This window comes from Malaya genurostris, chromosome 3, assembly GCF_030247185.1.
Source record: "Malaya genurostris strain Urasoe2022 chromosome 3, Malgen_1.1, whole genome shotgun sequence".
Taxonomy (NCBI): domain Eukaryota; kingdom Metazoa; phylum Arthropoda; class Insecta; order Diptera; family Culicidae; genus Malaya; species Malaya genurostris.
In genome coordinates, this window is record NC_080572.1 from 17,856,156 (window position 1) to 17,871,854 (window position 15,699).

Below are 15,699 nucleotides of genomic sequence, written 5' to 3' on the forward strand. Positions count from 1 at the left end.
TTTGTTTCTGTGTCCTTTCAGGTTACATAAATCTGCTTTGTTTTCCTCTCATTTGCTGACAGTGTACAAAGGACCTCCGGTAGTAATCAGGTAGGATATGCTGTTTGAAATGGGACCACATTCATTCTTTAGATAACATTTAATTGGATTACTTTTTTGTGTGTCGGTGAGGGTCGACTGGGAATGTTCCGGTCCATGGCGTTTGCGTCCCCACGGCTCGAACCATGACCGGTGACTCATTTTTCTTCGGTTAATTAAATCTGACCACAAACCGGTGACGACAGATGCGAGTTGTTTAAGCTCCTGGTCTTGCACAAACGTTGGCTGAAATGTTCAGACAGCATTGAAGAGACAGAGATATGTTTTTTTTCTCCAAGTCTGGCTAATTACTAGGTTTGACTAAGTAAACGTCTTTTATTTATCATTGAAGCGGTTTAATTTTCACAAGGAAATGGAGCCGTATTTTGTTGTGTCTCTTTTTTTAGTATTGCTAATTAACGTAATTCGGATAATTCTAATTATCTTCTCTTTACAAGAGCCCATTGTGTTTGTTCATGATGGTATCACCATAAGTGGATACACTTTTTTTTGGCCCTCCACACTCCTCCGCACCAAAAAGCTCACATTAGGAGCCCTCTGGTTGCGGACACATACAGTCCTCAGCTTGGGAAAAAAATTTTACTAACAAAAAAACGCGATTTTGTCAAGCTGAGGTTATTACAAAACGAAGAAGGCTAACTATTTGTACTAAGCAAGAGCTCCCAGTGGAATGTAAGATTCCTGTTAAGGGGCACTTAAAATGTTTAAAATTAAACTGTTCTAAAAATAATATTTATGTATTCGTCTATTGGAGCAGGAAAAATCCCCCTTGAGCTGACCGTTGAACCAGTACTTACTCAAAAGGGCACAAAAACCTCCTCTTTTTTCTATATTTGATGAATAAGTTAAATGAAAGAATCAATAAATAAATTTATGAATAAGTAAATGAATGATTAAAGTAATGTAAAACGAAATTTATTACATAAATGAACAAGTGAATGAATAAATGAATGTTCAAAGACAACAAATTTACGTTGAAATATTTAGATAGGATCCGGAGGTCGTACTCAATCAACGGGATTAATGTTTGTACGTCCTTGCACGGATACAACAGTGCAGTATCGTCAGCAAATAACCTAGGTACACCTTTTAGATTCAAATTCTCAATATCGTTAATATAAATTAAAAATAACAATGGTCCTATGTTACTACCTTGAGGGTACACTAATGGAGCGATATGAACTAGATAAATGACCAATAGATACAAACTGTTTTCGGTTGGATAAATAGCTTTTGACTATGTCATTTGCCACCCCTCTAATCCCGTATCGATCCAGTTTTTCTAAAAGGACTTTGTGATCTAATGTGTCAAAAGCCTTTCTGAGATCCAAGAACAATGCACCAACAACTTGTTTGGAATCAATATCACCAACGAGACAATCAACCAGCTCAGCAATAGCTACATCCAGATCTAAAACCGTATTAGAATCGATATAAGATATTATTAGAATTTACGAAGTCGAGCATTCTGTTCACGAGAAGTTTCTCCAAGATTTTATTGAAAATCGATAAAGTAGAGATTGGATGGTAGTTGCAAGGATCGCCCTTATTTCCGATCTTGAAAATGGGTGCTACACGGGCTATTTTTAGGCAATCGGGATAAACACCAGTTGCTAAAATTTTGTTAAATATTTGAGCTAAAATTGTTGAGAAGGAGCGAGGATTACTTTTCAGAAGCTTTGCAGAAAATATTGTCATAACCATTACATTTGCTGGAATCAAGTTCGTTAATTATAACAATGACTTCATTTTCAGTGGCTGGACGTAGAAAAATTGAATTTGTGACAGAATAAACATTTTCGATAGGATTTGAAGTGTTCAAGTTCGAAATTTCGTCAGCTAGAGAGGCGCCAATACTTGAAAAGTAATCGTTGAATGTTTCACATACTTCCAATTCGCTTTTTGTTTTTGTTCCATTTATTACTAGTTTTATTTGCTCTTTTGATTTAATGCGACCCATAATTAAATTAATATTTTTCCAAAGTTTAGAATGACATGTAGTATTCAGAAGATTTTCGTAATATAACCTCTTATTTGACCTTTTCACTATGTCAACTTTCCTGGAGACGTGTTTCAGTAATCCTAGAAGGTTGAGATCAGTTGGTTTTTTTCTTACTTTTTTGAGATAATTGGATTTAAGCTGCAGTAGTTTCCAAAGATCGTACGACATCCAAGGACAGTATTCACGTTTCACATTGATTGCTTTGGTATAAGTCTTAGTACACTGCAATAACATTGAGTTATATGTTGATATGATGTTCGAAATGACGTCTTCGACATCATCTATGGACAATAAACTGTCAATATATTGATTGAAAATTCTATTGAGCTTGCTGTGATCAACTAATTTTTTTTGTTAGTACCTGTTTTTGTCTATTTCCATTCAACTTTATTGACGATATAATTTGAAGATGATCGCTTAAATTCGTAAAGATGGTATCGTTCCGTAAAAGAGCGGCATCATCGGTTTTGCAAATAAAATTACCGAAAACGTTTCCACTAGATGGTCGAGTCGGGATGGTATTAGTGCATATAAATCCATAGAACTCGAGTAGGCTACAATATCGCGATACAATGTTATTACTTGGTAAATTCATAGGAACGTTAGTATCTTCTATTATGTAACATGGTTTGTTCTTTTTCACATTTGAAAGCCAGGATTCTAACATATCATGGAATCGATTGAAATCAGAAGCTGGAGGTCTGTAAACGCCTATAATGTCAGAACAGTGCCCATTAATGTTAATCTCAATTTGGATGGTATGTAGACCATAAATAACCTCATTTTTTAATATGTTATGCTCTATATTTTCCTTAAGAACACTGCTAACCCACCGTGGGAACTATCTCTACAAGAAAATGTAGCCGAATAACCCGGAATTCCGTAAATTGATGTACTACCCTTTCTGAACCATGTTTCACCGATGACGACGATATCTATCGTTAAATCGCATTGAGCCAAAAAATATTTTATATTATCAAATTTGTACAGATCATTCATACCTCGGATATTCCATTGGACTATCCTCAAGCATATCTCGGTTTTATTATTACACCGTAAATTAAAATCGTATATATTATCATGATATGTATTGACAATACCTTCCGTTATAGAAAAAAAATATAACATCACGTTCAAACTGAAGAAATACAATACATTTTATTGCAGTGAGTTCCCATTTCTTTTTCTCTTGGGTGAGGGTGAACCAATCGAGACAGAAGTATTCAACAGACGAGTAATCAAACGGCTCAAATCTTCTCTATTCCTTACAAGCTCGGGTTTTGAATGCTCGTCCTTTTTGCCTTTCTCTATAGAAAGGTATTAGAATTGCTGGAAAAACCGACTTTCGAACGGAGCCTCGGAGACCCATAGTGTTATATACCATTCGACTCAGCTCGACGAGATCGGAAAATGTCTGTGTGTGTGTGTATGTGTGTGTATGTGTGTATGTGTGTGTGTATGTGTGTGCACTTTTCGAAGATATTTGAACGCGCTCAATTTTCTCAGAGATGGCTCAACCGATTTTAACAAACTTGGGCTCGTTTGAAAGCTACTATCGGGGCATTGATCAAGTTCGAAGATAAAATGGCTGTGACTTTTGGTTCCGGAGATATGATTGTATAAGTGACGTAACCGACAAAAAGCGTTGTATTTGAACGCGCTCAATTTTCTCAGAGATGGCTGAACTGATTTGAACAAACTTGGACTCGTTTGAAAGCTACTGGCGGGCCATTGATCAAGTTCGAAGATCAAATGGCTGTGACTTTTGGTTCCGGAGATATGATTGTATAAGTGACGTAACCGACAAAAAGCGTTGTATTTGAACGCGCTCAATTTTCTCAGAGATGGCTGATCCGATTTTAACAAACTTGGGCTCGTTTGAAAGCTACTGTCGGGCCGTTGATCAAGTTCGAAGATCAAATGGTTGTGACTTTTGGTTCCAAATATATGATGGTATAAGTGACGTAACCGACAAAACACGTTGATTTTTACCGCTCTTGTATATATAAGGGTGCCAAAATTTTGGGATCAACTCTATTTTCGTGAAGTTCTAGTGCTCAAAAGTTTAAGCACCTCGAAAAAAGCCTTCATGCAAAATTTGACCTAAATTGGACATGCTTAAGGGGTGCTGCCCGGTGGTAAAGGTTTGACAATTATCGATCTTGAAAAAGCACCATAGGGGGGAGTACATGAAATTTCCAAAATCGAAAATTTTTTTTGATGCCAAAACTCTTAAAACTGCATAAAACATCAAAATTTAGAGTCATCTCAAAAAAAAATTTTTTTGAAAAAATCAACTTTCTGGGACTTAGAAAAATTTTCATATTTTTTCTAAGTCCCAAAAAGTCGATTTTTTCAAAAAAATTTTTTTTCGAGATGACACTAAATCTCGACGTTTCATGCAATTCTAAGCCTTTTGGCATCAAAATTTTTTTTTCGATTTCGAAAATTTCATGTACTCCCCCCTATGGTGATTTTTCAAGATATATGAAAATTTCACTAAGTGGACTAAGAAGGCTTTTTTATTTTAGATTAGCATCACTGTTCTCATACAAATAGGCAACGCAAATGTCAAGCACTGGTTTGGAAAAATGATGCTGACTGTGTGACATAAAACACTGAAGCATGCTTTTGTGAACTGCTCAAATCAATCTGAATCAATTGGCGTCTAAAATTATTTAATAAATGTATGAAACATATTTTCATGAGACTTTTATGAAAGAAGAGAAAGGCATTATCACACCACTAGGTGGATTAAGAAGGGTTTTACTAATATTACCCCTCCTTTACTAGACCAAATATACTTAATGTTGAGAGCTTCCTGGGATTCTCGTAATTCTTTTAAAATCTCCAGCGTCAGCGGTGTCAATTCGTCGCGAATCGAAACTTTCCTATACTTCACGATGTTAAGGTTAAGTTCTGACTCTAATTTGAATACTGTGTCTGATAAAATAACAGGACGCGTTTAAATCTAAATGAAAAAAAAAACAGTGTAACTGGACCTCAGAAAATAGAGTGGAAAATAATTTTAATAAATCGCACACACAATTATCTCAGCTTCCTTGGGCGTTCCATAATTTTATTTGTATATTTACTGCATTTGAACGATTATTTGTGCCTTCGGAGCTGAAGTAGATGCTCGGTGAATAAGTTTAATACATTTTTTCGAAGTGAACGAGTTCGTAAAGATATTTGTTGGTTTGCGATAAAGTTCAAAGTGAAACGGCATTAACAGTAATTTGCTTTTTTTTATTTTACTTTCTATCGGACCATTATTCATAACTAGTAATGTTCCAACTGAAAGAAACATTTGTTTTTTTAGACAGTAATGAGGATGATGATGATGACAACAACGGAAACGATTAAGTTTACTAACCCCCAAACTATTTCCAGCCGTTGCCAGTGCAGTGTGGACGAACTGAACATTTCGCAATCGTTTGCCAGGACCGACTTGGGTATACAGGGGGCATAGATCCATAGTGGCGCTAGGATCGTATTAGTTTTAATCCGTATATCATAAAATTTAAATTTAGAGCGTTCTCTACTCAGCAGTAATTCAGTACCACACGGGTTTACCTGAAAAGCACTGCGGGTGAGCAAGTTAGAAAAACAAGCTCCAATTCTAATGCATCGTTGAGCCGTTTAACGGAGTAGTGAAATGAGATTTATATTTTTGCATACGCTCGGTAAAACTTAACCACAGATTTCAAACTGGAATTACTACGTGAATTCAGTATCGTAAAGAGTTTCAATTACAAAAATAATTATCAGTTGATCATTGGCTGTCATAATAATAATCCTTGTGGCAGTCTTTTTCATTCTCACTAGAGCCAATTAAAATCCTGATTTCTGAATACAATTCACAAGCCTGCAATGTGCAATATTGAGAACCTTACATTGATAGGAACTCGTTATTTAATAATAACCCCTTTATAGAAAATTGTAATTAATACAAATCAAAATCTTCGCCCGTTGTATTCAGAATGCTGAAAAAAGTGAGGAATAAATATGTGTGGAATATTCGTCCGTTCTGATTGAAACCATATAAAGTGAGCAAAATTTCAGTTCCCAAAGTCGATGTTTTCACAATTCCACATAATTTCATTGAACATTTTGTTTTTCCTTTGGAATGATGGAAATTATAATGAACCATTTTACATTCCAATTTAATAACCAAATGAATGAACAATCATGCTAATCCATCACTACTCGCGTCATCCATTAGCAGAATTGTCGCCAGTTTCACGACAACATCAACGACAAAGTCGACGATGGCGATGTCAACTGCCGGTCTCAGTTTATGGAAATTATCGCGTCCCGCTTCGTTCCGAAGGCTGGCCATAAAAGTGTACCAACATTGAAACGATGAATAATAAAATAATAATTAAAACCCTTTTAATTTCACGTTTTTCTGATACTTTCAAAATGTGATGCAGAAGCCGAAGCTCGTTTCACCCGGGCCGTTTCTATAGCCGTAAGCTAAGGGATCATTTAACCAAACAGTGTCGATCCGCAGTGAGTGCATTTTATTTGACGGTTCCTTCGGAAACGCTACCAGCATCTGGCATAATTGCTGAGTGTTACTTACTGACAGCCGGATTCGCTCATTAAATTTTCTCTCGAAACGGGAGGTTGCGATTTTGATTCATGCAAAACGGATACGGAAATAAAATTCACGTATTGTTTTGAATGAATATTAATGATCGAAAATATATCTCGGTGTCAGTGGTTCTTTACTTCTTGTGAGACTGTACGCGAAGTTTTATGAGATAATTCATCAAAAACGATGTATTTTGATAGTGAAAGTTAATTATCAAACATTTCTGTCGTTTATTATTTTATTTATTGGACATATTAATTTGTTGTCGGTATTGAACGATTTTTCGATAGTTCTAGGATTTTGAAAGTTTCAATTCAGGGTTCTTCTTGGTAATCAAGTTATTCGTAATCATGTAATCAGACCATTCCCTCATTAAAAGTTCATCCTATTTCTGTGCTTAGGGCACCCACATATTTTTTTTCTTTGCGTTCCGTCTAAGACTAGTCAGTGTATGAAAGTTTATTTTGAATTGTTATTATTATCACAATCAAACATCATTGTATTATATGAATAAATTATTTTAACACACACTACAAGCCTTATTAGATGGTATTTCGCATATAGGGGAGCATGGGGCAAAAATGAACACGATGCGGAAATGGCTAGTCGTAGTAATTCGAACACTAAATGCTACATCCCGTCGGCTAAGCCTACGTGGGCGTAAATTATAAACGATCTACGTGGGCCCGAGCATTAGCTATAATTGGCTTATGTTCGTTTGAAACGGCGTCCACTCATTTGAGCCTCAGTAGTCGGTAATACTCGGTAAGTACGAAAGTGTCGATTTTTCCGCCGAAAGTAAAATTTTCTAGTTCCAGATTTTTTGGATTGTAGAATATATTCCCAGAAACAAATCATACCTGATGAGTGTTCTTAGCTAATTAAGATGCGCTGAATCGAATCGTACTAGTGGTGACAGCATTTTTACATACATAATTTGCTACCCGAGCCGGACAGTAAATCAAATTATGAGTGAAACGTTTGTTTTGTTCACTTTAATTTTGGTCTCAACTCAAAGGCAATCGAATTTTATTTAAAATTTGTTTTCTCATAATTTTTGCTATTTTTCCGACAAAATCAGTAATTTCAATTTCAAGATGAAATTATATTTTTCATGTACGAAACAGTTGCAAGATATCAATAAGGTTCAAAAATTTCATTTACATACAATATTTTTTCATGTGTGATTGTTTCCTACGTCCAAATGTGACTGGCCATTTTCGCCTCACCCATTTTGAGATTTTTGATTTCGAGGTTGGTGTATTCCGAGCCAGATTGCGCCTGTATAAGTGGGAATATATACCTGAAATCAAATGTGTTTTGTAACTGAAGATTGTAACTTCCAAACAGTAAATGACATTGCAAGTGAAAATATAATTTTTCGCACTAATTTTTGCGCAAATAGAACTTTAATCAGTTTTCTTCATACCTTCAAGATGTCACTGTTTAGCTTTACAGTTTCGAAACGACTTTGTTTTTTTACTTGTTTTTATTAACATGATCGAAACATTAGATGTTTATGAAACTAATAATTTTTAAGAATTAGTTTATAACGGAAAAACCTGTTTTAATCCACCTAGTGATGTAACGATGCCTTTCTTATATCACTCATAACAGTGAGTAGTATCCACAACAAATTGAGGAATTCCGTATGAATCTTCCTTTTTCTGGTCCGAAGAGGCGAATGACCTTTAGGTGTTAAAAAAAGTGAGTCAAATCCTTTTGTAGTTTTTGATCACTATTTCCAATTCTTATTATTATTATTATTATTATTATTATTATTATTGTTATTATTATTATTATTATTATTATTATTATTATTATTATTATTATTATTATTATTATTATTATTATTATTATTATTATTATTATTATTATTATTATTATTATTATTATTATTATTATTATTATTATTATTATTATTATTATTATTATTATTATTATTATTATTATTATTATTATTATTATTATTATTATTATTATTATTATTATTATTATTATTATTATTAGGGGAGAGTGTTCGGTTACCGGCACCCTTTTCTTTTAAGCTTATAACATTATGCGCATTATGCAGACATATATAAGTCCCTAGCTAAGAACTGAATAAGAAACTAAGTTGATTCAATTGATTGAAAAAACTTTATTATGAATTTAGTAAAGTGGTAAATTTTCCCATTCCAAAAAAGGTGTTCGGTTACCGGTACCCCAAGAAATTCGTTAAAAATGGAAAACGAAATTTATTCTTTTCGGAAGCTTTTATAACGTTGGATACACTTTTGTGAACATAGTGACTGTGAAAATAGTGACTTTGTGAGAGTGTAATGACGTGACGTAGTAGAATTAAACGGTACAACAACAGTACTATTAGTGAGAATATTCTACTAACAGCTCAAACAGAACTAGAAGAATTTAGAAGAAGTTTTATGGGATTTGTACCTGTTTTTAATCATCGTTCGAGAAAAAATACTCATGAAATTGAAAATACTTATCACGCTTTATTTCCGGAACCGGAAGTCGGATATGGATAATATGTTCTAATTTTTTTAGAAACTATAAGACCTTTCATTTTAATCTTAGTTCGAAAATTGAGTGCACATTTTTTCTTTAATTTTCACATATTATGAAATTCAATAACAGGCTATAAGATTATAAGACCTTACATTTGAATCTAAAGTTATAAAAATCGGTTCAGCAATCTCTAAAAAAAGTTAGTGCATATTTTTTCCATTTTTTTGTGCATATCATCCTGTATCTCCGAAACCGGAAGTCGGATCTGGATGAAATTCAATATCAGATTATGGAATAATGAGACCTTTCATTTTTATTTAAGCTTGTTTAAATCTATTCAGCCATCTCCGAGAAAAGTGATTGCATATTTTTGTTACATACACACATTTGCTCAGTTCGTCGAGCTGTGTCGAATGGTTTATGACTACTAATATTAATCAGCAGATTTAACAATATCCGGATCCGATAGGTCGATCTCTGTTTAGATGGAAAATATAATGTACCATGACATGCCAAAAACTCTTACATTACAAAAATGTAAGATTTACTGATACTATCTTCCTATTACATAATTGAATGACACTGGTGAATCCAGTTTATGAACACATTTTGGTTGAGGTTTAGAATTTCAGAAACAAGCCCTTTTTTAACAATCTCTATACTCAAACATCTTGACATTGTCTGATTATATACGCTTCTGTATTGCCGTGTTTTACTTGTTTCACGGGTAGTTCTCCGAATTAAGAGTTACCAATTGATGTTGTGATTTCAATGCGACATACCAAATACTGTAAAAAGACTTCACAGTTTTACTTTTCTCTACAAGCAATCGTTTTCGAGAAATCATCATTGAATCTTTCGCTCAACTCGAAGATCTTTTACAGTGCATACAGCAAACTAACTTCATTTATGCAAAACTGATTCCTTCGTTCTATATTCATCCCATCCCATCGACTTTGAAGCAGTCCGGGACTTGGAAAGGTTTTTCTGAACTACATCAAATCAATAGCCATGGTAATTTATTGGTTTTTGTTTGATAGAAACATGCCGGTATTTCTTTTCGATTCTTCCACGCCAAACTCGATGACGTACAGGGCTAGGTTGTTGCAGTAGCTCAATTAGTGCCTTCTTTCGTTCCGCCTCGTCCCCCTTTGAAATGGCCGTTAGTCGACCAAAGTAGTAACGAAATCAGTTCGAATGATCTTTTTAAAAGTTTTAATTAAAGTACTTAATTTGCACAAAAGTGTTTTCCTTCCGTACTTCGATTCTTTCTTTCGAATCCCGCTGCTGTGCTTTTAGCAGGACCGAAGCAGGTCGTTGTCGGAAAAGAATACCACTAGTACCCGAGTTTCTTGCTCCTTTTTGCGAGCCCACACCAATTCAGTCGAAGCAGATGATAGGCGGGGCAGCCAACAGGCGGAACATCTTTAAGGAGACAAGCTCGTAATGAAAGGAAAAATCAATTTTATAAGCTTATTCAAATAAAGGGGCTGCTGGATGCAAAAATATGAGGAAAATTAACACCAATGAGATTTTTTGTGTTTATAAGTCGGTTTACTTCCAGGATAGATTCCAGAGGTCGAAATAAATTCAAACTGCAGAAATACATTTGAAAAATGTGAACCGTGCAGATTTTAAATACGATAATGGTTCTCGGGTCGGTAGTTTGCGGCATGAGTCACTGGTCTCGTACGCCAGTTGTCATAGGCTCAAGAGCCAAACTGAAAAATGTTCTTATTGTCATTAAAGGATCTTAACACTACTTTCCTGGAATAGACCAAACTTTTTTCTGGAATGGACCAAACATCTTGACGTACATCGACCCATACTATTTCTTCAATCTCCAGGAGTAGCAAGTACAGTATTCAAAATAAATGGTACTCGGTTGTTAATCATACTAGTACTCGAAAAGTTGACCTGACACTAGTCAACCTTTCGAAAACCTTTTTAATCCACCTAGTGGTGTAATGATTCCTTTCTTATATTACTTATATTTTCAAAAAACATCACTAGAAGATTCTGTCAAGTATTTTTTCAAACTTGAATAAAATCAAAAACTTTCTTTGGTATAAACTCTTTGGTATAAAACTAAATCACCTATTCAATTTGTAAACAGTTATGTCAAGTTAATATAGATTTACATGTGGCAACCCTGTACGCTATACGAAATTGAACAAAGCACGCTGTGTGAGGTGGTGGTGTTTTCTGGTGCTTACCGGTTTTGAATTATGGCAGTTTGAAAGTTTTGATACTCATCGCTCTATAATTTCGGAACCGGAAGTTGGATCTGGATGAAATTGCACAGTATCTTTTAAACGGCTAAGAGCTTTAATTTGAATCATGCTTTGTTCAAATCGGTTGCCGTTGCTAAGAAATTGAAGTGAGTTCCGTTTTTGAAGCTTTTTTTCACTATTACTGGGGCGTTCGAAAGCGGAAACCGGGGACTAGTAGTCTCAAACTAGATTTATATATCCACCAACTAACAAGGTTTGCCAATTAACCATTGAATTTTATAAAAATTTGAACTTTGTTTCTCCGTCACTTTTGAAAAAACCCTCATGAAATTGATTTTTTTTACTTATCCCGCTGTAATGCCGGAACCAAAAGTCGGATCTGGATCAACTGTTTGGGGACTTTTTAAAGAATCTCAAGAACTTTTCGTTTTCATCTTAATTTGTGAAAATCGAATAAGAAATTTCCAAGAAAATTGAGTGCGCATTTTCTCATAGATTTGCACATATTGTCTTGTAATTCCGGAACCGGAAGTCGGATGAAGATTAAAACCAAGAGCAAGCTATAGGACCATAATACCTTTTGTTTGAATCTAAGTTTGTGAAAATCGGTTCAGCCATCTCTGAGAAAAGTGAGTGACATTTTTTTTGTTCATTTTGTTATGCATATCACCTTGTATTTCCTGAAACGAAAATTGGATCGGGATAAAATTCAATAACTATTTGTGTAACCATAAGTTTTGCGGTAATATGTCAATTCAATCACTGACTGTAGAGTTGCACTTTACGTTTGCTCGGCGCTAGATGGGTCATGGGTAAGTGGTGTAACATGACTTCAATTTTGGAAACATCTCATGCAATTGTTCCGAATTCCCAATATTTCTTGATGTCAGATATTTTATAAATGCACAAAACTTCGAGTTCTGGTGTCATATCAAAACAATTTTTTTCTCTATTCGACTCTGGGACTTTGGATGCGATTAGAGTTCAAAATAATAAAAAAACGTCTTTGAAATCGTCCCGGGTTGGTGGTTCAATGCGTAGGGCACTGGTCTTACAAACCAGTTGTCGTATGTTCAAGCCCCGACCTGGAAGGATCGTTGTGTCAGTAGAATCGTAGCACCAGCCATGCACTGGTTCTGTACACTCAGAATCGGCTGCGAAGTCTGCTGAAACAGAAGGTCAAATTCCACTACAGGAATGTAATACCAAGGCTTTGCTTTTTTAAATCGCCACGATCAATGATTTACAGTAGGTATGTGGAATATATACTAAAATGTCGAATGAAAGAAGGTCGAATGACAAAACGTCGATTAACAAAAGGTCGAAAGAACGAAAGGCCGTATGCGTCAAATGGTTGAAAAGGACAAAAAGTCGAATATAATGGAAAATAGAGTACAACAATAAGTCGACTACAATATAAGGGTGAATTTTGGGTGGGTTGAATGGCATATATCCACTGAATATCAACTGTTGAACCAAATTAATCGCCAGGGTTAAGCCGAGGCAAAAAAGTCGATAATGGAATATAGTAGCAAAGTAGTCGATAATGGAATATAGTAGCAAATGATGTAAAGTGTTTATTCCCAAATTTTAAATTGTTGTTGGTAATCACTATCATTTTACGTAATTACCTTACCTTACCTTACCTAACAGCTATAGGCCTGAGATGTCCTTGTATCGTCTCCACATAACTCGGTCCATGGCTGCTCGTCGCCAGCCACTCAAGGCACAAACGCTTCTGAGATCACCCTTCACTTGATCGATCCACCTTGCTCGCTGCGCTCCACTTCTTCTTGTACCAGTCGGATTAGATTCAAGAACCATTTTCACTGGGCTGTTGTCCAACATCCTTATGACATGCCCAGCCCATCGTAGACGTCCGATTTTAGCTGTCCGTACGATGGGTGGTTCTCCTAGCAGCAGTTGCAATTCATGATTCATACGTTCTCCACGTTCCATCTTCCATCTGCACTCCGCCATAGATGGTCCTCAGTACCAGTACTCGAAAACACTGAGGGCGCGTTGGTCCTCTGCCAACATAGTCCAGGTCTCGTGGCCATAGAGAACAACTGGTCTAATGAGCGTTTTGTATATGGTCAATTTCGTGCGGTGGCGTAGTCCAAAGTACGCACGATTCCCTGCCAAAATACGTCTCTGTATTTCTCTGCTGGTGTCATTGTCGGCGGTCACCAGTGAGCCCAAATACACAAACTCATCAACCTCGATATCGTCACCGTCTATGAATATTCGTGGTGGGAGGCGTAGTGTTTCTTCTCTAGAGCCTCTTCCTCTCATGTATTTTGTTTTCGACGCATTTGTGGCCAATCCGATACGCCTAGCTTCAGCTTTCAGTCCGATGTAGTTTTTCGTCATCTTCTCAAGGTTTTACATAATTGCACTTCATAATTATTTGTTGAAATGAGTAAAAGCAAAGTCTTTGCATTACATTCCTTTTGTGGAATTTGGCCTTTCTGTTTCAACAGACTTCGCAGCCGATTCTTAGTGTACAGAATCATTGCATGGCTAGTACTATGGATCCTACTGACACTAAGAATCCTTCCAGGTCGGGGCTCGAACATACGACAACTGGCTTGTAAGACCAGCGTCCTATGCATTGAACCGCCAACCCGGGACAAAAAGTAGTGTCACCGCCAACCCGGGAAATGAGTAGTGTCAATCATTAATTGCTAAATCATAAATCGCTGTAGGAAAACTACTTTGGAATTATTCATCTTTCGTGCTGCGTAACTGAACGTCGAAATGGCAGTTCGGAAACTTATGAAATATTATCAACAAATAAAGATAAACCGAAACTGTCATCCGATGGATTCATTTACCACTTATATAAACAGGTATATACAGATATATAATTTGCAAAATAGGTACTGCACAAAAAAATTGTCTGCGTACCGTTTGCCCAACATGATGTTCATTGGTCATTCGAAGCTAAGGCAGTCACTGAAAAGACATTGTGAAATGTATTAGTAACTGACACTAGATTCAAATAGACAAGATTTTTAGATGTTCCGAAATATTACTATGCGTTATATATATATTGATCCGTTCGATTCAAAACATACATTTGAGAAAACCTATCTATGTATAACAAATTAACACGAATTGTTGTAATAGTTCAGTCGTACTGTATATTTCATTTTTTTACTTTATCAGGCTCAAACCATGATCTCGAAACTGACACAGAAGCGCATATGTAAAAGAGCCCGAAAAATCGTCGGCTCTTATCCGAAGGATACATTGTTCGAGAGCGATTTTGATGAACTTTTGGAAGAATTCCAGTCCCATTTCTTTTGAAGAATTAGCATAACGAAGAGCCGAATACTGTTGTTTTCAACCAGTGAAAATATTCGTCGACTGGCAGGTAAGACAAGACGATTCGTTCTGCTGGTCAACTTCTTCTTACCTAGCAAAACCGAGCGAACTTATACAGGTGCCCTCAATGAGTTGTCGAAAATTTCAAAATCTTTCAATGTTACTCTTAATACACTACTCACAGATTTTGAAAAGGCAACAATCAATGGTTTGTCAAAAGTATTTTCGGATTCGTACCAAAGATATAGTTTTTTTTCATTTCAAACAAAGTTTTTTCAAAAGAGTACAGTGCACTGGATTTCGCTCACTGTATGACATTCGAGAAAGTAAAAGCATAGGCTTCAAGAATGGTCTTTATCAACTTCATAAAGATAATATTTTATGTTACGGATAGATTACAGGTTTGAGTGCCGTCCGACCTCGCTACCTCTCGATCGGACGTTTGACGTTTTGGATCTCGACTATTCGGTACTTCGACTTTTTGTTGTTCGACGTTTTGTCATTCAACTTTTGTCATTTGTCGTTTGACGTTTTAGGATAAAACCAGATATGTGATAATTAATTTCAAACTTCAGTCTCTGTAGACGACTTTTTCTTGGCATCCCAATAAACATCTGACATTTTATGAGGAATTTTATATTATCTTTGTATGGTATATATTGATTTATTGTTGGGAATACTATTGATTCAATTGGGGACGGGTGTAGCGTGTTGGGTAAGTCGATGCCTTTCACGCAGTCCGACTGGGTTCGATTCCCAACTCCGCACATAGAGTCCGAGATTTTTCTGGACCGAAGTATTGAATGACCTTAAGGTTAAAGCCTCCATGATTGAAACAAAAAAAAATGAATCAATTAGAGGCAGTTAAGAACTAATAAGCTTTAAGGCTTTTTTTTAACGGAACTTATAAATCTGATTACTGTTAT

General features: G+C 35.7%; 1 protein-coding gene across 1 annotated transcript in view; it reads left to right on the forward strand.

Moving 5' to 3' along the window:
* LOC131435358 (neuroligin-4, X-linked-like) overlaps positions 1-15,699 on the forward strand; it is a 413,817-nt gene that overhangs the window by 120,569 nt on the left and 277,549 nt on the right. The window contains exon 3 of the mRNA XM_058603165.1: positions 22-90. The gene's annotated coding sequence lies outside the window, so the exon portion shown is untranslated. The remainder of the gene's footprint in view (positions 1-21; positions 91-15,699) is intronic.